The 26073-nt window shown below is 43.1% G+C and overlaps 1 protein-coding gene across 7 annotated transcripts in view; it reads left to right on the top strand.

Moving 5' to 3' along the window:
• Nucleotides 1-26073, top strand: part of SOX5 (SRY-box transcription factor 5) — a 326784-nt gene that overhangs the window by 212198 nt on the left and 88513 nt on the right. The gene's annotated exons all lie outside the window — the stretch shown is intronic.

The raw sequence follows: 26073 nt of genomic DNA, 5'->3' as shown, positions 1-26073 counted from the left end.
TTGGTTAGAATTTAGTTTGAACTGAACAATATGCGCCAGACAGCCTGTGTGTGAATTGAATGTATGGTAGATTTTTATTTCAGATAGTTCCTTTCCCAAAGGATGGTCACAATCCAGTCTCTGTGAGATGCGTAAAGTTGGCTTTCCAAGAAGGACTGACAATTTTGTAAGCTGACTGGGGTTGTTATGACATTGATTTCTGTGTGATCATATGTCTTTTGCCCCTGACCGCCCTTCTGACTGCCCTTCTGACTGTCCTAAAAGGCCTAAAGACTGTACATAGTGCTTTTCTCTTTGAAAACACAGCAAGGGGTGTTTGTTGTATTCAGTTCTGCCCCCTGTATATCTCCGAGAGGGATTGGTGGTAATTGGCAGTGCAGGTCTCTCCAGATCTGATATTTCAGGTATGGCTGGGTTGAATTGCTTACAGGTTACCTAAAGCTTTTGAGGAACCCAGCAGCAAAATCGCCCCGCTATATATCTATGCTCTTTCACTCTGGAGTTTTGTGTGGCCTATGCCTACCTTTGCATGTTCTGCCCACCATGTTTACCTTTGCATGCTCTGCCCCCCCCCCCCCCATAAGGTGTTCACCCACCTTTGTCTGTTACAGCTCCCCCTGTTGCAATCTCTATACTGTAAAATGTATTTTAAAAAACCATCAGGGATTGGGAATAATGCCTTAGTGGGCACAGCAGGTGTACAGACCCAGGAACTCAGCACAGTGATAGTGGGAGCCACTCATAATGAGCACAACTGATGTACAGACCCAGCTTTTTAGTAGATGTAAAGACGATTTTATATAGATTGTACAGTCGTGTTTCAAAGTGTGTTACCTGCTTTGGTTGGAGTTCTATGTTAAGCTGAATAAAATGCATGAGATCCATGAATGTAGAAATTGGTCTCTCAAATAGTGACATCCAAAACAAGCCAGAGACCAGAACATTGCTGCTCAGTTCTGCAAAGACCCCCTATGCATTTCATATTTATCAGTTTTTCTCTTTGGAAAATTGCTGGTTCTTAAGATGAAACATACAGCACGCACGTCGTCTGTTTCCTTAAAAAATGGCAGCCAATTGATGCTTGAATTAAACCTGTGATTTTATTTGTCTCTCCAATTCTGAATCCAGTGATTATCTGGAGATGACAGTGTTGTCCATCCTCGGCCTGAAAGATCACCCAACGCCATTTTATGAAATTTCATTTTCTCCTTGTTTTGTTGTCCGGAGGAGAAATAATACGACTAGACCCCCTCCAAAGTCACATTTGCTTAATTAGTTTCCCCATCCTAACCTCCAGCTGATATAATCTTCACTAGATGTCGGCAGGGTTCTGGCCCACGTCAGCCCAGAACAATGGGTTCACAGCCGCGGCTGCTGGCGTTCTCCCAGGGCCCGCGTACCTATTTTTCTAGGAAAAAAACTTAATGCTCTCTATTTGTTAGGTGCATTAGAACCATAAATTGCTGGATTTAGACCAGCGCATTGTTTTTCCCTCTTTTGATGGCATTATAATTACTGAACAACGGCGGCGGCGGTGTGGAAGGTGAACAATGACCACCTGCCATACGTGTTAATGCAGCGAGAAAGCTAACTGAATGTTTTATTCGATTATGGAGGAACTGAAAATATCACAGGGATAAGTGAGGCTACAAATGAAAGTGGAGTTCGGGAAATTGCCTGACCAGGGCTAAAAGCTCGGATGAAAGTGCGTACTTCCATTAACGCACAAGATGTAAACTAGGAACTTAATCAAAGCGGGGTTATGCGTTTCATCATGACGGGCAAAGCATTCCTTTCATTCTTTTACTTGTTCAAATAGCCGCGGATATTACTTAAATCAGGCCTCGACTTCAGCCTTATTATGCTGATCAGTGATCGAGTCATGACCCCGCCTTGGCCGCCAATTAAAGAGCATTTATCTTCCTTAACAGTTTGGATAGGGAGGCTTGTACGTATGTTTTTAAAGATGGAAGGGCCTACCAACAGCTCTGTTATTTGATAGCCAACTCCATGAAAAGTTGATGTTTCAGTTTTGCCTGGGTACTTGAGGTACATCACGAATCAAAATGTTTTCCCCACTTCCTTATAGTTACGTAATTAGTAATTAAAAAAAGTTCATCTAGTTCAACCAATAGGAGAAAAAAATAGATAAATATAAGACTCCATATTCAGAATTCTGTACCCACCCATGATCCTGATAAAGGCAAAAATCCCCCCCCCCCCCCCCCTGTATAAAGACCGGTCCAATTTGCTCCAGCAGGGGGAAAAAATTTACTTCCTTTCTCATCCCCATAATTCCACATTGGAATATTTTCCCCCAAAGTAGTTTGTCTCAGCCCCATATTGACAAGTGTTTTTCTCTCTTGCCCCTTCCACATTTCCCTGTTACTGTTTGCCCCCTCTGCAATGGGGATATTCCGCACAGTAGTTTGCGTATCTTTCTCTGCCATCACTGGGTACATTTCCCTACAGTAATTTGTGCCTCTGCCTCTTCTGCAATGAGGAAATTTCCCCACCATAATTTTGTGTCTCTGCCCCTCCCATAATAGACAGATTTCCCTGCACCGTATTGTCTACGAATCTCACACAATGAGGAGATTTTCCCACAATAACTTGTCTCTACCCCTCCAACAATAAAGAGTGTTCTCCACAATAATTTTGTCTCTGACCCTCCTACAATGAGGAATGTTCCCCACAATATTTTATCTTCTCCTTCCCCCATAGTGACTATTAAGTGCAGTAATTTGTGTATTCGTGAGATTCCCCATAATAGTGTCTCCACCTCCCCCACCGCAGTGAGATTTCCCAGCAGTAGTTTGTGTCTCTGCCCCTTCCCATATCCGACTTTCTATTGACTGTTGATTTTGGGTGGAACTAGGAATTCCATTGAGGTGAGCTCATAATTGGGAGCCCAGAGACATAAGAGTGGCTGGCAACCATGCTGGGTGGTCTTTAAGGCCTTATGCACACAGGGTGTCTGCTTAGTCCCTCTGCACGCCAAAACTCCTGGCTGGGAAAAAGCTGCTTGTAGTGTTGTATATGCGTTTAAGCGCTTTTAGGCGCGTCAAGCGCTTGAGGGTTAATGGACTCCATTAGCCAGATTATTAATTCTGGGCATTGGAATGCATTGACACTTTAGGTGCGTTCAGCATTTTTTCTGCTCTTCAGGATGTACAGAAGACTTGTATACCCTCACATATACCCAGTAAAGTAACTGGCCTCAGGTGATACACGGAGATGAAACAAATCCTCCTACATAAGTTGTATCTGTCTATCTGCAGTCTTCTGTACATCCTTTCAAAGTGCTGAATTTACAGATGGTCTGGCTAGTGAGAAAAAAGGGAGTGGAGAGCTAAAGTTACACTCTGCAAAGCTTTCCGAGGAGAGTTCTGAGAGCTGATTGGAGGGAAGAGATAAACCCAACTCCACACAGCTTACAGGAACAGAGCTGAGGCTGTCAATCAGCTGGAGGTCCCTCCCCTGTCACCTATTTTGTCTTGGTGTCAGGAAAACTTGTCAAAAGAGATGCTGATGGCAGAGGAAGGAGGCAACAGACAGAAATGACACTGTGCACCTAATTCAGACAAGAACACACTATAGAGGGATATGCTTTGTTCATATTTCATGTCTGAGGTTTACAACCACTTTAAGGGGTAGTTTACACTTGCTTCGACTTCAACACACATTAAAGCCACTATCACTTCAACATGCTTTTTAGATGCGTTTTTGATGATTCCGCGATGCTTTATTGAAGCTTGATAGATGCCCTGTGTTTGTGTTGCAGGGCTTGTTCACACTGGCTCAAAATACTGACGCTTATCAATTGTGCCTATAGTATTAATGCGCGTTAATATGTGTGGTTGATAAGCGTTTAATGAGCATTAAAAAAGCTCCCCCAAACACCCTATGTGTGTTTGCAGCGCAGGTTGACATGCATTTTTGGCACGTTAAAACCACACCACAAACACAACATGAGGCTTCAATTTTGAAGTGAAGTGACGCTGACAGCTTCAGGTTTTAATAACGTGAACAGTGCTGTGTGCTATCCATAGTATCATTTGCATAGGCATTCAAAATGCGCTCAATTGCCTGCTTTCAATGGCAGTGTGAACTAGGCCTTGATATCTCATACCTGGAATCTCTCAAAAACAAAGCAAAGCTAAAGTTGGATATAAGCCTCTCAAAAGCGTCAGGTGCTTCAAGCGAGCTTTGTCATAGACTTCTGTGGAGGCTTTGAAGCACCACTAAAGTGACATGGGGTGTAACATTTTTGAAGCAAAACAAAAGCAAGGTGTAAACAGGACTGTAAGCTAACCATTTTATTTAGTGACAGGTGTTTTGACTGGCGTTCAGAAAGATTTAAAAAAAAGTGTCCAAAGTTTTGAAGCAACTGTTTCAAAAAAACAGTGCTGGGAATGTAACTGCCACTTTCTTTGTGCTCTCAACCAAACTGTCAAACCATGTGGCTGGTGTCATTACTGATCACTTATGCAACACCATGGCAGTTGCAGATCAAACAGAGGCCAAGATGTCCACTTCCTTGGCTAAAAAGAGATAGGAGGGTTAGTGTCGCTTTAAGGTGTTTTGGCTGTATTGGTAACCTGTCAAAATGCAACACAGAAATCTGGTTCTCTTATTAGATGTCCCTCAATTTGACACACCTACCATCCTGATCTGCACACACATCTGATTCATAGCCCTTTAGATTGTGAGCTTAGTCAGTAAAAGCTCTCTGTACCCTTCTGTTCAATGTGAATCCCTGTGATTCACTTGGTAGCCCTGATAATGAGTAACGAGCGTTAAAACGTAAGCGCGTGCCCATACATTAAAGCGTACAAGCGTTTATTGTGGCTTTTATTGTTGTGCTCATCATAGAGACAGAACATATTTTAAGGTTGGTGTCTGAATCTTTGTTCTTCTTTCCCCGAAGAGCTCTCTTCCTCCATTTGTGCAATTAACAGTTCTTTTTATATCCTGATCTCGGGATCGGCAAGCATTGTCTTGGGAGGGATTTTGTCACTTTGCTGAAGGCTAGTTGCCACTTCGACTTAATGAAACACCTATTTAAATAAAAGATGAAAGAGGCTATTTTTTTTTTCCTCTTTCTTCACAGTTTTATTCTGGGTGCATTGTCTTCTCGGTGTAGGATTCTTTTAACTTGACCGTCCTCTCACCTCTTCCCATGTAGACAGATCAGTGTCCTCTCTGGGCTGCTGGCAATTAGAAAGACACCGAACTACTACTCTCTGCCCCAGGATCACCCGCCTTGCGTGACACCAGTTGACAGTGACATTACCTCTTGCCATTACCTCTGCCTGTGACACGCAGCGGGCGATGTAGGTTACGATGATGACAGGCAGATTGTAGTTGAGTCTCTTGTTTATACACAGGTTGCAAATTAGCAGATCTCTAATTACACAACAGTCTTATAACAACCCCCCCCCCCCCAAACTATGACAAGTTGGACAAAAGCAGAAAGTTTTCTGGAAAGTTCTGCAGGTTAAGGTTGCTCTTGTTCCATTGGATTCTGGGAACTTCCCTTTAAGGCACCAGTCACAGATTTTCTCTGTTCTGTTTGGCACACATGACTTGGATGTGCATTAAACAATACATCTGAGGCTTCTTAATCAAAAAGAAGTCAACCCTGTCTTGCTTTGATGAGCACCAATGAGAGTGCAGCTGACTTTCTGCAAATTAAATTTCTGTTTTGGCTCCAGTACATGACATAAACTACAGAAAAACTTGGTAACTTTGCATTCAAACTGACACAACTGATCTACTTAGTGGCAATCAGCGATGGGCTTAGGCGTGTTCGGGATCGTAGTCCCAACCCATTTTAGTAATCCCCCCAGGAAGCCAACAATGCACATTGCCAATCATAGGCAGAGAGGCATTTCTTGTTCTGCAGCTGCAGACTGGGAAATGCCTCCCTGCCTATGATTGGTGGCGAACAGTGTCGGCTTCCTGGGGGGGGGGATTGCTCAAGTGGGTTGGGACTACGATCCCGAACACGCCTAAGCCCATCACTACTGGGGAAGTTATAATAGCAGTCATCCTTTGCACCCGGCCTCGCTAATAGCGAAACCCCCTATAAATGTATATTTCCCTTGTGTTCTGAACATCCTCACAACTGAGCCAATAAAAGCACAGCCAGAGTGTTCTCTGGTGCAAGCCCCACCCACACACAGCCTGGATCACCAGTGGGAAGTTCTTGGTAGCATTAGCAATGCTCTGACAGCTCTCCTGTGTCATCTGTCATCCTGTTCTGATAAGGGGTAAACGGACAAAGCAATTTGTCTTCTAAAAATCTTTTTTTTTTTTTTTTTCTTTCCTGGTTCAGAATGAATTTTTTGTATGTTTTCCACATCTTTTATTTTCTCTGTTTTACATTCATATCATTCCTTTAATATAAATACTCTAAGAAATGCGTTATGTACCATAACAATTATTTTTAGCCACAAGGCTGTTATTTTTCAGCACTTGCTGGAAAATTATTATTGTGAGTCAAAGGAGATTAAATCCACCATTGCTGACTCTGGACCTTCATAGAATATGACATCTATTTAAAACAAAAATAAAAAAGTTTAAATACCAGATTTTCAAGATGCCACGGACGGTCACATGACTGCTCGATTCTCCCTTCTCCCCCTACCTCTGGGGACTTGGGGGCAGAGGCAGAGACTGGCAGGTCCCAGAACCGCTGTCACTCAGGCTACATTCACATTTGGAACTTGTCATGCGACTTTTGGCACATTAGTTTGCATGACAAGTCACAGCCCATGTATTTCAGTGGAAGCTGTTCACATCGATGGGACTTTAAAGCAGCCTTTCTCAACCTTTTCAACACACAGGAACCCTTGAAATAATTTTCAGGTCTCAGGGAACCCCTGCTAAAAATGACTATATTTACAACTCATTAGTGTGATGGTCAGTGGGATGAATGCTCCTTACACTTGTGGACATTGGGAAGAATTACCTTCTTCCAGATAGCTAAAAAGATCAATGGTGTCAGGGGGAACTTATCTGAGAGGAAGAAATGGCTCATTGCTCAAAGAACCCCTAGCAGCCTCTGGAGGAACCCTGGTTGAGAACGGGTTCCTGCACTACATTGATTTGACTTTCATGCAACTTCAGTGCTATAGACTGCAATGTAAACTCTCATAAGACTTCAAAGTTGCTTGTTAATGTTATTAATGCGACAAATGTGCAACAGGAAAACCGCCAAAGTCACATCCAAGTTGCACCGATTCGAAGTTGCAATGTAAAGTCACGACTTTGGACCTGCACAAGTGTGAATGGAGCCCTAAGGCGTGAAGGGCTGAGCAGGGAACGTGTCAGCAGCAGAGAATGACAGTGATGATGCCAATGATGTCATGGGTCTCAAAGCCACTATCTCTCAAGCTGTAAAGATTGAGTGGGAGGTGTGCCAGGAACAGACTACATGCACCCTGTAGTTCCTAGGTAGGGAGGCCTAGTGACCACACTAGCACAGATTTGCCTTCATTTTTAGTGTGGTCAGAAAGGGGCAGGAAGTTGCCCTTCGAGATAGGGATTGCCAGGATCAGCAGGTATTTTTCTGCATTTTACTGCTTGTACACACATCCAAATTATTACTAGGTACATGGAAAGGAACAAAGGAAAGAATCCCCATCCATTGATTTAGGGTTGACGTACACTTTAAGATGGTTGTATCCTAAAGTCCAGCTATATTTTTGGGTGCAATGGCAGTTTACAGGTGTCATGAGTGTCATGTAGATGGGAAGTTAGCGTGACTTTCCCCAGCAGGAACACAGACAGCAAGTTGAATCTTTTATCTCATTCACAACGACACCTGAACGCGTGTGATGAGCTATATTTAGAGAATCGCTTTGTATCGCCCACTGCTGCTTCCAGACTGACTTCTCAGTTGCAGTAAATTCATCATTAGTGGGCTGTATTGGAGTGATCCAAATTGCATTTTTCCTCCCCCTTTGTTTTCATCATGGCTGTTATTTTAGTAAGAGTGACCTGCCGCCATCTGGACAACGTGCAAGAAGTATCGGCGCCCATTCTGCCGCACTCATTGTCATTCAGAAGCGTGCACAGTGGCGTTGTAGAGATGCAACCCATGCCATTCATTTGAATCGCATTATGCCTACTTTATTGGATGGGGAAGTCATTTCTTTGACCCCCAGGGGGCGACCTTGGTGGCTGGAGATGCCAGATTCCGCCTGTTCCATTTTCGGTCAGCCGCCACTCCACTTGTGCTGGAATGAAATTAATTATTGTTATTTATTTACAGACTACTTAACTGTATCGCCATTAAAATCTGGAGCCCCGTCAGCATATTTGATCTCAGTGACATATCAAGACGCGTTCCGCTGGCAATTAATGCCATTCCGCGTTGCTAATTATAACATTGTAAAATCAGAAAAGCATTAATTGTGGACGCCACGAGAAGGAATTTGAATTGGCTCCAAAATTAAACTCCAGATTGTTATGAATCCATCTTTTCCAAGATTATAAAAAAAAAAAAAGTTTTAGAAAGTTAGAAAGACGACTGCACTTTTCCCATGATAGAGACGCTTTCTAAAGAGAGGATTGTTTTAGACAATATGGTGGAAACTGAGAAGTGGTAAAGGATAATGGAGTACGCAAGAAGGCCCACAGTATACACACAGTTCTAGAAAATTCTTTCTTTTTGTCATACAGAAGCCAGTCTTGGTGCCAAGTTTACAGTCTTTTAGGGAGCAAAAAATTGTAATCTCATGCCACAGATAGAAAAAATAATTGTAGTCATTAAAGTGGACCTAGCTGACATATTTCAGTATATATTGTCAGTGTAACACTTCCATATTTTAATTACCTCACAAAGAGATAACAGAACCCTGGAAATGTATTGATCTATTTTTTTTTCCCCAGAAGGACAGAGCCATCTTTGTTCAGGCATCATCCAGGGTAACCTTCCACGACTGAGATATCAGCTCAGATAAGATACAATCATATAAATCTTGATTCTTGTGCAGTCCTTGGCTGTGTTTCCAAATGTCTGACATAAATCAGCCTCATGCTGCAGCCTCTTACCTTGTGACTTGCTACAAAGTTCCAGTCTGAGCATTGGAGGAAAGGAGACTGAGGAAAATGCTTCCTCCTGCCTGCAGCAGACTAAAACATTTCAGTCTTTGCAAAAATCGTGGGAGAACAAGGACTTTTCTGAAAAATTATAAACAGCTGAATTACACAGACACCCCAACAGGGGTTACTAGACAGGACCAGCATGCTCTGCAAACGCTGCTGTAAAATAAAAATTGATGCAAATCAATTCATAACAATTAATTAATAAAAAACAAAACAAAAAAAAAACATGCTGTGAACACAAAAAATGAATTTAAATTGGGCAAAAACCATTACAGAGCCAATCTACCATTGCAGGATATTTCAGTGTTAAATCGAATTAAGGTCCCTTTCACATTTGTGCGACTCCTAGTACTACAAAGTTGCATGACAAGTCATACCCCATGATTTCCAATGAGTACCATTTATATCTGTGGTACTTCAAAGTAGTCCCTGTACTACTTTGGTCTGACTTTGATGCGACTTGAGGTCCATAGACCTCAAGATTACACATGCATTTTATGCGGCGTCAGTCGCACTGCAAAGTCGTATAAGTGTGAAAGGGGCCTTAAACACATTACAGTCTCCATATTTTGAATTTATCTTTCTATTTTGTCCATTATTTTTCCCAGCTGGTCACTGAGCCCCTTGTAGTGACCATGTAAGGTAAAGATGCACAGAAATTTTGTGATTTTGCCAATAGAGAAAAAGGTGCCAATTAATAGCGCCAAAAAAGGTGATTTTACCATGATGTTACTGTGCTTATGGTATGTTTTTCATAGGTCATGTGACTCAAAAACTGCATCAAAAACGTAACACGGTGCGTTTTGAATGCATTTGAACCGGGAGCAGTTTTTTAATGCAGCAAGCTAGATTTTTAACACCACAACGGACCAGTAGGGAGACATACATAGAATTTAAAGAGATGCATTTTTCTTGAGCATTTATTGCACTAAAGGTGTCCATAATGGCCGACAATAAATTCACATTCATTTGAGGTCAATTATACATAAAAAATATATATATTTAAAAAAAGAACGGAAATTGGCGGTTTCGGCCAAGTGCATCCTGAAGTTTCAGTTGCGGCACCAAAATTTCCATTTCGTGCTCCTCTAATGTCATGTGTGCAGACCTGGTGCAGTGATCTTGCCATAGGGCTTCATGTACACAGGGTATCTCTTTAGCACCACTGAATGCCAGAATTCCTGGCAGGAGAAAAACTGCCTTAAAAAGTGTACTGCATGTGTGTTTATGCATGTCAGGCTTTTGAGTGTTAATGGAATCCATTGGCCAATATTAATTCTGGCCACTGGAATGCATTAACGCTTAAACGCATCTGGTGTTTAGGTGCATTTGGCATTTTTTTCCTGCTTTTCTCCTGAAAGCACCTCTGGTGGGTTTTTTTTTTTTTTTTTTTTTTTTTTTTTTTGGGTTTGTATGTGTGCATGGACATACAGGATAACAGAGGTGCTTCTACACAGGCTATGGGAAAAAAAAAAAAATGCATGTAAAAGTGGCATTTTTAAACCACAATGTGCACCTGGCTGTCCAGGGATCGACCATCTCGGCGGAAGTGGGAGCTGGTATCTGTCAAAAGCAGATAACCTCTCAACCCCCCCAAAAAAAGTGCCAAAAGATAAAGGGGAGGGAGGAGGAGTCAAACAAGCTGAACTTCCCCTTTTGGGTGACGTTCCACTTTAAGGGCTCTTTCACACGGAGCGGACCGTATTGCGATCCGCTCCGGCACTTTTTTTTTTTTTTTTTTTTTACAGGCACTTGTGTCATCCAGGCCGTATGCCTGCATATCATCCCATCCGTTTTCGGGTGATATACGGACATAATGTATGTCAATGCAATTGTGGATGACACAGCTAACATCCGATTTACCGTCCTTTCCGTTTTTTAAACGGAAGAAAAAATAGGGTTCTGTTCCGTTCCAAAAAACGGAACAGAACTGAAGGGACGAAAATCGGATGTCAGCGGATGGTATTCCGCTGACATCCGCAATGCCATTGACATACATTATGTCCGTATATCATCCGCAAAAAAATAGGATGATATACGGACATACGGAACGCCCGTGTGAAAGAGCCCTAAGAGTACCCAAGTTGGAACTCACCGATATGCACCATACAACTGATCAGTGTTGGATGGTGTGCTGCTGGGTACAGGGACACTATAATCAGTACATATTTTTTGTTTGTTGTCGTGAATTTATATAAAACACAAATTGTGCCGGGCTGTAGCTTCATTACTTTGGGTTTACATAGAATAGTAAGCAGTAACCCAGAGTCTCACTAATGTAAAGCCGCCTTGCGCTAATCTGTGAAGGACTTTCAGTGTAAGAAAACCAGGTTCAGCCCATCAGATCTTTCATTTCAAACCCAGCCAGGTCCCCCCACCGAAAGATTAATTACCTTCAGGTTGAGAAGACATCCTTGCTGTGTTTTTCCTAACATGAGAGGAGATAAATGCAGTGATTAGCCATTCCAGAGCCTCTGATCAAAACAGCGGCAAGGTTTGTGGCAGCAGGTTCAAACAGTGTGCGCGGCGCAGCTCTGACAGGTACATCACACAGGCCTTAAACAGATGTTTGGTAACGAGATGAATGAGTAACTGTCTTCTTCACAGCCTATGAAGGATGTACGTCCGGTCTGATTCTTTTTTTTTTTTTTTTTTTGTTATCATTTTTATCATTTGTGGGGATTTTTTTGGCATCTATATACAGACATAGGTTAGGTCGCCTGCGGAGGGTGAGACGAGGACTTTGTGTCTCCCCAACACTTCTTTTTTCAGTCAACTTGGTCATTTAATGAGTCCTCTGCCAACAGTCAGGGGCAATTGAAAGGCAGCTGACATCAATCTTTGTACATTTGTCAAACGCACAGCATACACAAACTACATAGACTTCAAGATCGGAAAGCAGCAGATCATTGTTCAGTAATTACTTCCCAATCACTAGTGACTGCCCAATGTACTGCACTGACTTATATGGTGCACCCTGGGCTGCATTAATATCTATATATCTTCTATTATCTCTAGATCTGATATCTATCTATCTATCTATCTATCTATCTATCTATCTATCTATCTATCTATCTATCTATCTATCTATCTATCTATCTATCTATCTATCTATCTATCTATCTATCTATCTATCTATCTATCTATCTATCTATCTATCTATCTATCTATCTATCTATCTATCTATCTATCTATCTATCTATCTATCCCATAGCGGTCTATCTATCATAGATAGGTAGAGCAATTTGTCTTTCAGTCCAAGGTCTATCTTTCTAATATAGATAGACAGACCTCCCTGGGACAGAAAAATGGATAGATCTAAGGACGTTTTCACACTGATTCGGTGCGGTTTTCCCACACCATGGGTGCAGCACAGTGTGTCTATGGGTTTTGTGTGGGCTACCATCGCTTTGCCGTAGACTTCTATTGCATTGGGTGGTTTTAGTGCGCTTTCAGAAAATGCACCAGAGACACCCAATTCAATAGAAGTCTATGGCAAAGCGTAGGAAACTAACGGGTTCACTGTACTGCACCCGCAATGCTGGAAAATCACACAACTTTAGAGAGATGGATAGATGAGATAGATAGATAGATGGATGGATAGAATAAGATTGATAAAGATATGATTGATAGATAAAGATATGATTGATAGAATAAGATACGATTGATAGAGAGAGATAGAGATGGAATAAGAGAAGATAGAGAGAGAGAGATAGATGAGATAGATAGAATAAGAGAAGCTTGATAGATAGAAAGAATAAGATTGATAGATAGAATAAAAAAAGATTGATAGAGAGTGAGATATAGATAGAATTAGAGAAATATAGATAGATAGATAGATAGAATAAAATAAGAATGATAGATAGAATAAGATAAGATTGATAGAATAAGATTGATATAATAAGATAAGATTGAGAGAGATAGATGAGATAGATAGAATAAGAGTAGATAGATAGATAGAATAAGAGAAGATAGATTGATAGAATAAGAGAAGATAGATTAATAGAATAAGAGAAGATTGATAGATAGAATAAGATTGATAGATAGAATAAGATTGATAGATAGAATAAGATAAGATTGATAGATAGATAGAATAAGATAAGATTGATAGATAGATAGAATAAGATAAGATTGATAGATAGATAGAATAAGATAAGATTGATAGATAGAATAAGATAAGATTGATGGATAGAATAAGATAAGATTGATAGATAGATTGATACTATAGATAGATCGATCAATAAGATACATACCGACCTACAACAGAAAGATGGATGGATCTAAGATAAAATAATTTGTTATAGAGAGAAGCGATCGACTTATCTTACTGTCCAGGGTCTATCTATCTAATCCAGATATATCTATTCTCTCTTTATCTAATTATCCATCTTGGATCTCTCCATCTTTCTCTCTTAGGGTTAATCAATCTTTTTTAGAATTATCTTTTGGCCCCAGGTTGATCAGTCAATCTGTCTTACATCTACAGTATCAATTTTTCTGCTTATATATCCCATTACCTCTAGATCTAATCTGTCTATCTCAGATTTTTCGATCTCTCTGTTCTCGATTGATCTATTTATCTATTTAAAGAGAAGCAGTTGTAGTCCAAAGTGGGATTTGGGTCCTAAAGACAGACAGGTAAAGGCCATGGCAACTCAACAGATGTAGAAGCATTGTGAAAAGCCTGCTAATTCTCACTGCATGTGGTTACATTACACCAAGGGTCTTCAAACTTTGGCCCTCCAGTTGTTTGAGAACTACAATTCCCATCATGCCTAGTTATGTCTGTGAATGTCAGAGTTTTACAATGCCGCATGGGATATGTAGTTCTGCAACAGCTGGAGGGCCGTCATTTGAGGATCCCTGCATTACACAAAATAAAAAAGCAATCAAGAAAAGAATAAAGATGTAAAGATCCAGACATGTTATATGTTCCTGTCAATGTATTTGGATGTATTGATGGCGGCTTTACATTATTGATGTAATGACTTGGATCTGCCTTTCCTGGTTTAAAAAAATATTTGAAAAAAGATGTAAGATCCTAGTCATAAAGAGGTCATAAATTGGGACCCCACACACACATTTCAGATTTCTTCCCCAATTCCTGCTCCGGGTTGCATGTTTCTTGTCTATCCTAAACCACATCGGTAGTATCCACCATTTGCACAAATCTTAACAGTCGGATTCTTCAGAAACTTGGCAAGTCTTGGCTATAAAGAAATGGACGTATTTGATAAGGCGATACAGGAAAAGTCTGAGACTGGAGGACTAGGGAATTTCGTCCTCCCTAGACCATGGCTCATTTCCCACAATGCGTTGAATGTGTTAATTGGCCGAGGGACGAGGCCGCACACATCCCGCACGTATGTTGCTAAGTAGACTCTGCTTGATGTAAGCAGACCGCGTTTCCATAACTAGCTCCCGAAAAGAGAAAAAAGGAAAAAATGTGCGCCTTTGCGGGCGGCTTTGGCTGTTTTGTGGCTTCCACAAAGTATTGTTCCTCTGTGACAACAGGTCAGAAAGATTCTGCATTAATTACACTAACATATGGTTATTAACAGATTCTAGCGCAGGGAGCGGGGCGATACAATGTTATCTTGTGCTTTGTCAGATGTTGGACATATTGTCGGTGCTGGCAGCTATTGTTCCACTCATTTACTTCACAGAGCTAATTACTCCCTAATAATAACTTTACCTTGGAGTTTTTCACTTGTGCGTGCCAGCAAACCTGTTCACACTACATATGCTAATTATTGGCACTTCTTCATGATGTTAAGATAGCTTTAAGTTCAAGCTGTGCAGCCTGTTTCCTCGGCACTGCCAGCTGGCTCCCAACTTCCACCTTTTTTTACTGAAGTCATTAAAAGTTTTAATACGGCCGCATCTTGTTTACTTTACGAGATTGCTGGCTTTCAGGAATTCTTAAACAAGGACTGGATACCCGAGGGGGGGGGGGGAGCGAGCGTTGCGGTGGCAGCGATTTCACCCGCCGCTGCATTTCCAAGCGCTGGATACGAACGCTCTTCTGGTGGTGAGGGGGTATAAAACAGTTTGTTGGTACTGATTCCTGGGGTGTACCAGGTGTAATGGGAGGGAAGTTTGATTTTTTTATTTGTTATTGGAATGTTTGTCTGAAACGTCTTGTTGATGCGGCTCGTTGCTAGTTGTAGGTTTTCTTGAGGGTATTTAAAGCGCCAGTCTGCCCCAGAGTGATTTTTCACTTAGGCCTCATGAACACTGGATGTTTTTACAGCAGCTGTTTTTGGCGTCAGATGTTTTTTTCTGCAGCCAGTAAACTCCCCAGCATGTTACCCAATGTGTCCATGCACACATAGGCTGCTATCAGTCGTTTTTGGCAGGGGTGTTTTCTGGCTGGAAAAAACCCCCGGAACTAGTGGGTTTTAAGAGGCGTTTTTTTCAGCTGTAAAAATGCTCTAACTCTGATGAAAGCTTAAAAACTCTGAAAAACACTAAAAAACGCAGCTATTTGGCGTTTATCAACGTTTTTAAGCCATAAGCTTTTGTGGGAGTAAAATTTTGCAAAAAAAAAGCTAAAAACCGCTACAGCTGAAAAATAGCAAAAAATGCTGAAAAACTCCTTTTACAGCTACAGCTTTCTACTGACTTTGCTAATGTCCAGTGTGCATGAGGCCCTAAAACGGTAGCGTCCCCTGAGTACAAAAAATAAACCCTGCAATGGCATAATGTGCTACAATGCATCGCATACTAACACATGAAATACTTACCTTAGAACGAAGCCCCCACACGGTCGCCCGGACACCGCTAAGGGAGCTGTCATGTTCCCTCGGCGTCTCTTCCGAGTTTCGGCGGCTCCAGCACTGTGAATGGCCAGAGCCACAATGACGTCACTCCCACGCATGCGCGCAGGAGTTCACTTTCCAGCAAGGAGCTCTGAAGGTCCGCCGGACCTTCAGAGTGCAACGCCGCTGGTGTCAGCGGCTGCATGCAGGGTGAATATCTCCTAACGTGCAGGTTTAGGAGATATTAGTTTTAACTACAGGTAAGCCTTATTATAGGCTTACCTGTAGTTTGTAAAAATGAAAAAGCGGAGTATACTACCGCTTTAAAGGGGATATCCAGAGTATTTTAATCAGCTCTGCTGTTCTATTTCTTGAGGTCTTCTAGAGTAGGATCATCTGCTGTAGTTTCCAACTCTAAAACCACTCACATTAGTAATTTCATTTTTCCCAGAAATCTCAACATTGTGGGAGGGAGCTGAGACACAAACTACCGTTGGGAAACTCGCAAATGTGGGAGGTGCAAAGATGCAAACTACTGTAAGGAAATCTCACCATTGTGGGAGGGGCAGAGACACAGACTAATGGGGGAGGGGAAATCTCACCATTGTGGGAGGGGCAGAGACACAGACTACGGGGAGGGGAAAATGTCATCACTGTTGGAGGGGGAACAGCAGAAACTACAGGGAGGGGGAAATCTCACCATTGTGGGAGGGGCAGAGACACAGACTACGGGGAGGGGAAAATGTCATCACTGTTGGAGGGGGAACAGCAAAAACTACAGGGAGGGGTCAATCTCACCATTGTGGGAGGGGCAGAGACACAGACTACAGGGGGGAAATCTCGTCATTGGGGGAGGGGCAGAGACACAAACTACTGTTGGGAAACTCACAATTGTGGGAGGGGCAGAGATGCAAACAACTAAGAAAATCTCCCCATTGTGGGAGGGGCAGAGACACAAATTAGGAGGGGGGAAGAGAGAAATTGTGCTATTGTGGGAAGGACAGAGACAAAATCCTGCAGGGAAATTTCACCATTGTGGAGGGCCAGAGACACAAATTAACGCATAGAGAGCTCACCATTGTGGGAGGGGCAGAGACACAAACTACAGAATGAAAATATCACCATTCTGGGAGGGACCGAGATCCAAACAGTTGCTGTTAATCTCACTTTTGTGGGAGGGGCAGAGACATCAAAGTTTTTTATCTTGCTGTATTTTAATATGACTCTACCTTGTACTGCAGTTACATTATGACTTCGGTGGACAGAAGGCTGCTTAAAGGGTCAGCACTAACATTTTGGTTATAGGTGGAGACCGATGGGTTGCACCGAACATTGATCTTTTTTTGTCTCCTGCAGAAAGACTGCCTGACTAGAGCGCCCAATCCCTCTGCTTGTATCGTTGCTACTAAAAGTCTTACTTTTCCTGCTGCACTCTTTTTAATAAAAAAGGAAAAGTAGAATCCAGCAGAATGGACCCATTAATGGGTATAGGATCTGAAAATTCAGATGTAGCATTCATACTGGCGGAGTTTAAAAAGATATAAAAATCATTGTGTAGCTCAAGTTGTTCCCCTTTCGTTGATGGTGAAAAATATCCGTTCTGGACGGAGCGACCCCTTAAGACGCATTGCTATGCAGGTACATGGATGTGTTTCCCCTGTTCTGTGATGCCAATGACCAAATGCTTCATGGAGGCAGAACCACAACCCATTTAAAAATCTGGTGAAAAGGTCCTTTGTTTCTTCTTCTCCTGCTAAGTGATAGGACCTGATATCAGGGTGGCGGGGCCCGAAGCACAACATTCGTGAATTCCTTTATCTTGCTGGCAGTTTGTTTGAATTCTTGATTTTCCTGAAAAATCTTCTGCACCACAAATGATAGACGGATCCTCCCAATCATCTTTAACTCTACCGAAAAGATAATTGTAGATGGCGATGACCACCATGTGGCTGTTGCCAGGGGATGAAGGCCGTGTTGTTTGTTATGGACTTTTTAGCCTTCATATAAGGTAGGTGCCAGGCACAGCCTCACAATCCTCCCAGCTTATGATTGATATTTCTAGACTTGTTGATCAGCATCTGGACAATATCTGCACGCTCAAGTCACGACTATAGCTGATCTATCACAGAAAGTCAGATGCAATAAATACGCACGGGGGAATTTACTAAGACAGCAGCATCCAGAATCTAAAGCTGTGCATGCAAACCAATCAGATTCTAGCTTTCATTTTTAAAGTCTTAAAGTGAAACTAAACCTGTTGATTTAGTACCAAAAACAGTTACATTCCAAGCATTGCAGGAATGTTTACTGTCACATTTGTGTTCTCAGCCAAACTATCAAACCATCAAATTGCTGGTGTCCTAACTGATCACATGTGCAACATAATGGCAGCTGCAGATGAAACCGAGGCTAAGATGACAGCTTCCTTGGCTGAAAAATATAGGAGGGTTTAGTTCCGATTTAACTGAGCAAGGTAAAGTTAGAAGCTGACTGGGTACTTTGCACAGCTGTTCCAGTTCTAGAAAATCCCCCAGCCCTTATTCCCAACAATATTTTATCTGCCTGAAGATCTGTAATTCTGTTCAGCCAGTCTTGTGATCCTTACAGCCCCTACTTACTATTCAGACCAGGCAATGACACCATACAGACCGTAGCTTGCAACTTCCTGTTTCAATGCCCCATCTCCACCATATGACTGTACATTATACATTGGACAAGACTTCCCTGTGTTCTCTTCTTATGTAAGCTGCCCAAACACCCCCCCCCCCCCCCCGCCAGCTGGCAGTGTCCAAACACCTCTAACTTCCAGTCCCAATGCATGAAACATGTTAGGATATCAGTATTTTTGTAGTAGAGCCTATTTGGCTGACATTGCTGGTATACCCCTCAATCCAATTTTTGACAATTATGGAAAGATAACGTATCTTAAGGCAAAAACTATTTATTTTATCTTTTTTTTTGGTTTTAGATAGCGTGTGGAAGAGTTATAACCCGTGTCAGTTTTTTACTGCTATCCGAGGTACTGTTAGAGAGATTTCCCTTCACTTCCTGTCCAGGTGACAAAGGTTTCACCATAGAGGAAGTGAGAAAAAATCTGCCAGTTTTGTCTACCCATACACTCAAATATAGGCAATGTTAGTGATTTTAAAACACACATCTCTCCTTCTCTTGATATGCACAACATTTCCCCCCTTATATTAGTTGGGTGCAATTTCAGGTGACCCCCCCCCCCCCCGACAGCCATTTTCTAGGAAGCCCCCCTCCCCATGGGTTGCAGCCATTGTAGCCGAGCAGATCTGCAGAGAAGGCATAGTGTGTGTAATGTGTGCGTCCAGCTGTTCGTGCAGGGATTACTGAGGTTTAATGGAGAGCACAGATGGACGCAATGCTATTGTGCTCAGAATTCTAGGCCAAAGGCTAAAACGGGGAGGATGATCAGAAAAGGGCTGATTAAAAAAGAAGAATGAGACACAAATCCCCTTGTTCTACCGCCAGGCAGGGAGGGAGGGTGCTCAGGAAGAAGCAGAGGAGAGGTCGGGGTTTTGGCCATTGTTGACGTAGGTCATGTGACGCGCAGCTGCTGAGAGCTTTGCGTTGAAGTGTTAGGGGCTTATTGCATTCTCCAGCGCTCTGCGCCCTCCGCCGCTGTATTGTTTCTGGTTGCCCGTCCACCGCATGATCATAAGCTGCGCATACATCACCGATCGCCCATAAATAACCAATTCATCCAAACAAATGGACTCCTGCTACGCAGAACACACATTAACGGGTTTGAGAATTCTCAGATCACGATGGGGAAAAAATTCATATTTGTTATCCACAATTCATGAGACAAGAAAAAATTCCCTTCTGTAGCGCATATCATTTCTGTACATTAACCAGCTGAGATGTGTCACATGGTGGACCGCTGAATAGATTCTAATGTATACATCGCACCTTCTCCACTGAGCCAAAAACTATTTACATTATGTGAATCACTTTTCTTTCTGTGGAATATGACAGCTGGATTCTGACCTGTGACACCGTAGCATAATAAAACCCGGCTCTCATTATGTCTTTCAAAAATGCATATTTCTTGCCTGTTTTTCTTCTATCTTTAACTTTTGCGGCTTCTTGGCTGTTTAACCTTCATTTTCGTGATGATCAAATCACAACTGTAGACCAAAACAGCAGACATTTAAACCCAGGCCACAGTTTGCACTTGGATGCGCTTGTGTGTGCGTAGGTGCGCATTCCTCCGGGTCAAGGCTGCAGCTCATGGAGAGGTGTTCTTTCCAGTGGTATGGCTTTTAATTGTAAAACTTTTCTACTTATCTATTAAATATAATGTTGGTGATCTCTTGCAGCCATCTCTATCTACACACACTCTAGCAGTGGCAGCATGGCGTTTCCCAGGGTTGGCTTTCCAGGTGGTGACAACATTGGACCATACCGGTGTTCAAGCAGCCACTTATAGTCTAAATTAGAAGCCCATAAGACAGGATGGCAATGCAACAGCACAGCTGGTTGACAGAAACAGAGCGTTGTCATCCAAAACCAGGAAGTGTCTGAGCGAAGAACTTTAAATTTCAATAAAATGTTAAAGCTTTTATGAGATTTAAATGCTAGGGTTTAAATCTATTTACATTTATAAAAATCATTTGGCAACTGGGTGACCTATATGATAGACAGTGACCCACTGAAGGAGCTTGCACAGGCTGACAGTGGAAGGCAATGCCGACTTAGGGCTCTTTCACACGGCCGCTCCGATTTCTTCTTCTGCTGCGGCACTTTTTTTTTTTTTTTTGACGGACACGGGTGACACTTGTATGTCCGCATATCATCCCATCCGTTTGCGGATGATATACGGACATAATGTATGTCTATGGGGACTGTGGATGTCAGCGGATGACACCGCTGACATCCGATTTTGCTCCCTTTCCGTTTTTTTTTAACGGAAGAAAAATAGGGTTATGTTCCATTCCAAAAAACGGAACAGAACTGAAAGGACGAAAATCCCATTGACATGCATTATGTCCGTATATCACCCGCAAACGGATGGGGTGATACACGGACATACGGAGCGGCCGTGTGAAAGAGCCCTAAAGCTGGATACACACTATACAATTTTCTTTAGATTTTTCCCTTTAGATTTACCAAAACTATATAATATGAGGTCAAACCTAAACACTTTCAATTTGTATGCAAGCAGGCAGGCCCTTTCACTACTTGGTTAAAGGTAAATCTAAAGGAAATCAAACAACAAAAGTTGTATAATGTGTATCCAGCTTTAGTGTTGTCAGCCTGCAGCATGAGGTGCTGTTACTGACAGGAACACCAGCAAATAAACTTTGCAACAGATTCACCAAAACAGTTTGCGTAAAGTGGAACTAAATCGAAAATTTTTAAAAACTGCAAGCAGACAGCTTTTTGTTGCAGAAGAGGAATGCTATGTCTTTTATGCAATAGTCTAAACACCGGCCTGATTGCAGTCTTTTATCGAATGAACACTGAGCTGCACATGCACAGTTCTGCATTCGTTCCGCATGTATCCACAGGGCCGGTGCAAGGATTTTTGCCGCCCTAGGCAAATTAAAAACTGCCGCCTCCCCCCACCCCCCCCAATATGCTCTCCCACACCCCATCCCAAGTTGCTGAAGGGGTTAAAACCAGTGGCGACTGGTGCTCCATCGGTCGGGGGTGGCAGCAAACAGACCTGCCCCCCCGTCACTCTAGAGTCCAGTCCACACCATATCCCCCCCCGGGCGCCAGTTCACTTACCTTGTTCCCCCGGAAGGCGATGGCTTCCCCTCTCAGTCTCCACCCTCCTTCTCCGCCAATAGGATGCCTTCTCCTTTGGCCAATTGGGAAACTGATCTCAGGACCCTCTTCCTGATTGGCCGGGAGGAGAATCAGTGTGGCAATAGCAAATATTCATTTGCTATTGTCACACAACTGAGTGGGCTCAGGGCGCAGTGCTCTGCACCCCAAGCCCACCCTTTTTTGAAGCCTATTAGAGCCTCTGGCTGTAATCACGTGCTTCAAGAAAAAAAAAACTTAATTTGAATCCATGCATCCGGCGCCCTGCATGTAGATTAGGGGGCCGGACGCATGGATGCGGGGGCGGTGCCCCTGCGCCCCTAAAGGACGGGTCGACCGCCACTGGTTAAAACCCCTTCAGTGACTTATGGTAAGTCACTTACCTCGGGTCATGCTCCGTTGGCGCCCCCTGCTAAGTTGCGCCCTAGGCGGCTGCCTAGGTCGCCTTACTGGTAGCACCGGCCCTGTGTATCCATTGTAATACTGCACTTAGTGACGCCTCCCCCACTCTTTTTCTGGTTTTCCTGCATGCACGTCCAACAGAAGTCGGCCAAACAGTTGGTTTCTGTTGGACCGGCTGACATACACAGGAGCCGAATGTTTTTATTGAACTGGCCGATTGGTTCATATCAGTAAAACAAGAGATTATCGTAAAATAATCCAATGGTAGCAGCCATAATGGTTCCACAGCTTTAAGCCTAGTACACACAGCACCACCGAACAGCCGACTTCTGTCATACACATGGGCCGAATGTCACCATTTGGCCTGTGGCTACTAGGCTTTCATATTAGTAAAAGAAGAGATTGTGGTAAATAATGCAAACGGTGGCAACCATGATGGTTTAGTAGGTTTATCCATCTGCAGGACAGCCCTAACTGTGACGATTTCCTGTCATTGTAATGATATATTATCCAAAAAGTGACAGTGCTCTGCTGGATTGGCCAAGTGAGCAGGCGGCGGGCTCACCCTCCCAGCAGTCGCTCGGCTAACCCGCCTCACCCTCCTGCTGGTTCTGGTACGACACTACCCTCCCTGCGCCAGCGTATCTTGTAATCACAAGGATTACCACTCTCTGCATCTCCTCATCGCTGAAGCCAACCACAAATTCATTTCTGTCTCGTTAACATGCTGATGTATAATTAAAACTGCTCTGCTGATACAGATAAAGAAGTCAATAAAATCTCTTGTAATTAATTTAGACTTTATTAGGCTGGGGGTGCGCTGACGATCCCGGATCAGCAAAGCAACCCAGCGCAGTTTGCCGGAGCGAAGCGGCTGCTCAACAGCTTCTGTGCAGAGCAATAAAGTCGGACGCGTACGTAACACTGAACCGGTCCCTCTCCGGGCTGCAGCGTTTCCTGGTTAACCAAAATTGTTGGGCAATTGTTCTGTGGTCGGGAACAAAATGCTGAATTAAACTGTTCCCAGCACAATAATTGTGTGATTACTGCAGCGGTGCTCCTCGCCAAGAGAACCGTCAGCGGGGCTGGAGCTGGGAGAGAAACCACAAAGACAGGAACAGAAAAGAAAAAACACAAAAGTTCCCAGTTCAATTGTTTCTTAATGAGAACAGTGGTTGGGAAACTGAATTACACGGAGTCATTCGCTAGAGAGAGATCTGCTGAAGAGATCATGTTTCCATGTGTGTGTACAATGAGGCCGACATGTGGCTCTCGCCTACAGACTGCTTTATTAAACGGGGCAACACAGATACACGTTTACATATTCCAAAATATTGTTTTTTTTTAAATAGTTCTCCATCAGGGGAATTCAGTGAAGCTGTAATAACACTTTTATGGCTATAGTTCCCTGCGCCTAATTTAGCCAAGGGTTTGCAACTTGTGTGCTACATTCAGGTAGTTTTAACTACTACAACTGCTAAGAACCTGACGCTTTGGCAGTGACAGATTCTAAAAGAATTACCGCCAGTTCCCAAATTAGCAAACTGATTGCAGTTAAAGCGGAGTTCCACTGGTTATTGTATTTATTAAGTCAGCAGCTACAAAAAGTGTAGCTGCTGACTTTTAATAAACACACACTCACCTGTCCCACGGTCCAGTGATGTGGCCGGCGGGAGCCTCGGTTCTCTCCCTCTTCTCCCCGCGACGCTGGCATCACTACTGTGGGCACTCGGCTGTGACAGCTTGCGGCTTTACAGCTGGTTGCGCGCTGTGCCTGCACAAGTGGCGCCACGCGCCCTGAGTGGCCAGGCAATCTTCTGGGATCTGTGACGTTTCCCAGAAGATTGCAGGGAGGGAGGGGGAGAGGAGAACTTCCGCTCGAGTCGCTTAGGTGGCCGGAGTGGAAATGGGAGCGGGTACCTGTCAAAACTAGGTACCCGCTCCCCCCCCCCCCCCCAAAAAAAAAATGGCATGCCAAATGTGGCATGTCAGGGGTCAGGAGGCCTTAAGGCGGAAGTTCCACTTTTGAGTGGAACTCCGCTTTAAGAACAGCTCTGAGCTGACATACGGAAGAACTCCAGTGCTTAATGTGAGGCATGTCTGTATTGGGAAGTTGTCATTAATGTGATATCTTCCCACAGAGGGCTGTATCCCTGGCCATACTCAGCTGTCGCCCTGGCTGAAAGCTACATGTAAACAAAGGGGTCAGGATGCTGGTGATGTCATTACCCAAATATGGCAATGCCCGTATTTGGGAAATCACTTGAGTCACTGGGTGGAAGAACTCCGAGACTAGTTCCTCATCAGGTCTGCTTTTTGGACTTTCTATCCTATTGGACTTAGCAGCGGCTATGGATCCACCCACTACTATGCGCTGTCAATCAACAGTAAGGTGGACCTGATGGGGAACTACTCTCAGGTACCCATCAAGCTCTACCCACCACACTCCAAAACTTCTTGGCTTTGTGCTTGTCTGTGTTACCTATAGCACCTCCCTATTGCCCCTCATTCCACACATTCAGTGAGTCGTAAAGCGTTTGCCTATCTCCACTGCCTGGACCTGTCATCAGATATGTTTTTATGTTTAGTCCATGTGTGCTTAGTGATGGGCCAGTGTAACACTTCCAGGTATTAATTACTTCTACCAGAGATCACAGTACTCCCCAGACAATATCTTCATTTGCTTTACTATAGAAGGACCTTCTACTGACTCCGGACTGAGATGCTGGGGTTCTATCAGATTACCTCTACCCATCAGATTGTGTAGCGGAAGTGACGTTCCGACAAAAAACACTTATTGCACATGCGCTATGCGTTCCAACATGCGTTCCATGACGGGTAGAGGTAATCTGATAGAACACCTATGCAGACATCTTACTACATCCAGCTACGTCTTGAATTTCAGAGTAGTTTTACCAATAAAGTGAGCATATATAAATAAATATAGTATCTGTGATGCTGTTTTGATGTTACATTTTGAAAGAAGCTGGACGCCAGCAGTAGGAAGTTGGCGGAGGCCATGTTGGTACACCTCGCACTGCTTAGCGCTAAACCTTTAAGCTTTCAAAATTAAATATTTTTACAGATATTAATATACTATATGTATTTATATAAACTCACGTTATTGTTAAAATTACTCTGAAATTTCAAGATGTAGCTGGGTGTAGTAAGATGTCCGCTGCCGCTGTTCCAACAGATTACCGCTACTGGTCAGATCAGGAAGCGTTTGGAACGCATAGCGCCATGGAACACGTAGCGCATGCGCAGTAACTATTTTTTGGTCGGAACGTCACTTCTGTTACACAATCTGATAGGTAGCGGTAATCTGATAGAACACCAGCTCAGAGATGACACAGTCATGAAAATCCTGGTAACAATGTTGCAGTCTGATCACTGGTGGAGAGGAGATTGAGCTAAAGCTTCCTCCTGCCTGCAGCTCAGCCTAAGCATAGTCTCTTGGTAAAAAATGGCGATCTGATTTTTTTTTTTTTTTAATGATACAGTGGCGCTTTCGTGAAAAATTATACCATCACTGAATATACAGGTATTGGCAGGTTCACTTTGATGTATTTTGCCTATAGGAGGGTATGCATCTACTCAAGTGGGAAATTATGTCTTTTTTTTATTTAATGAATGAAGATTTTCAGAAGGTGCTGAACTTCACAATAAAAACTGTCCAGACTCCAGAATGTGGCAGACTTGACCCCCTCTGGGGAACTTGTAGTGCAGAGTAGTTACCATTGTCAGAGCAAGGTCATGGAGCCTCCTCTCCCTCCCGAGTCCCTGTCCGCGGCCCAAGCATCTGAGATCCACGTCCACATTGGCAGCAATTAAAGGACTTTTACAATCAGCCTCAATAACATCCATTTTATTTTTATTTATTTATTTCCCTCTGTTTTTGGCAGCCGCCGTCTCAGCAGAACCATCTGTCTTTCTATTAGTGTTTTTGAGGTCTGTTTTGGAGGCTCTTCGCTTGGCAAAGTCACTTTTATCC

Source organism: Pelophylax lessonae, assembly GCF_965119305.1.
Source record: "Pelophylax lessonae genome assembly, chromosome: 4".
NCBI lineage: Eukaryota > Metazoa > Chordata > Amphibia > Anura > Ranidae > Pelophylax > Pelophylax lessonae.
This window is presented reverse-complemented; position numbering and strand designations above follow the sequence as displayed.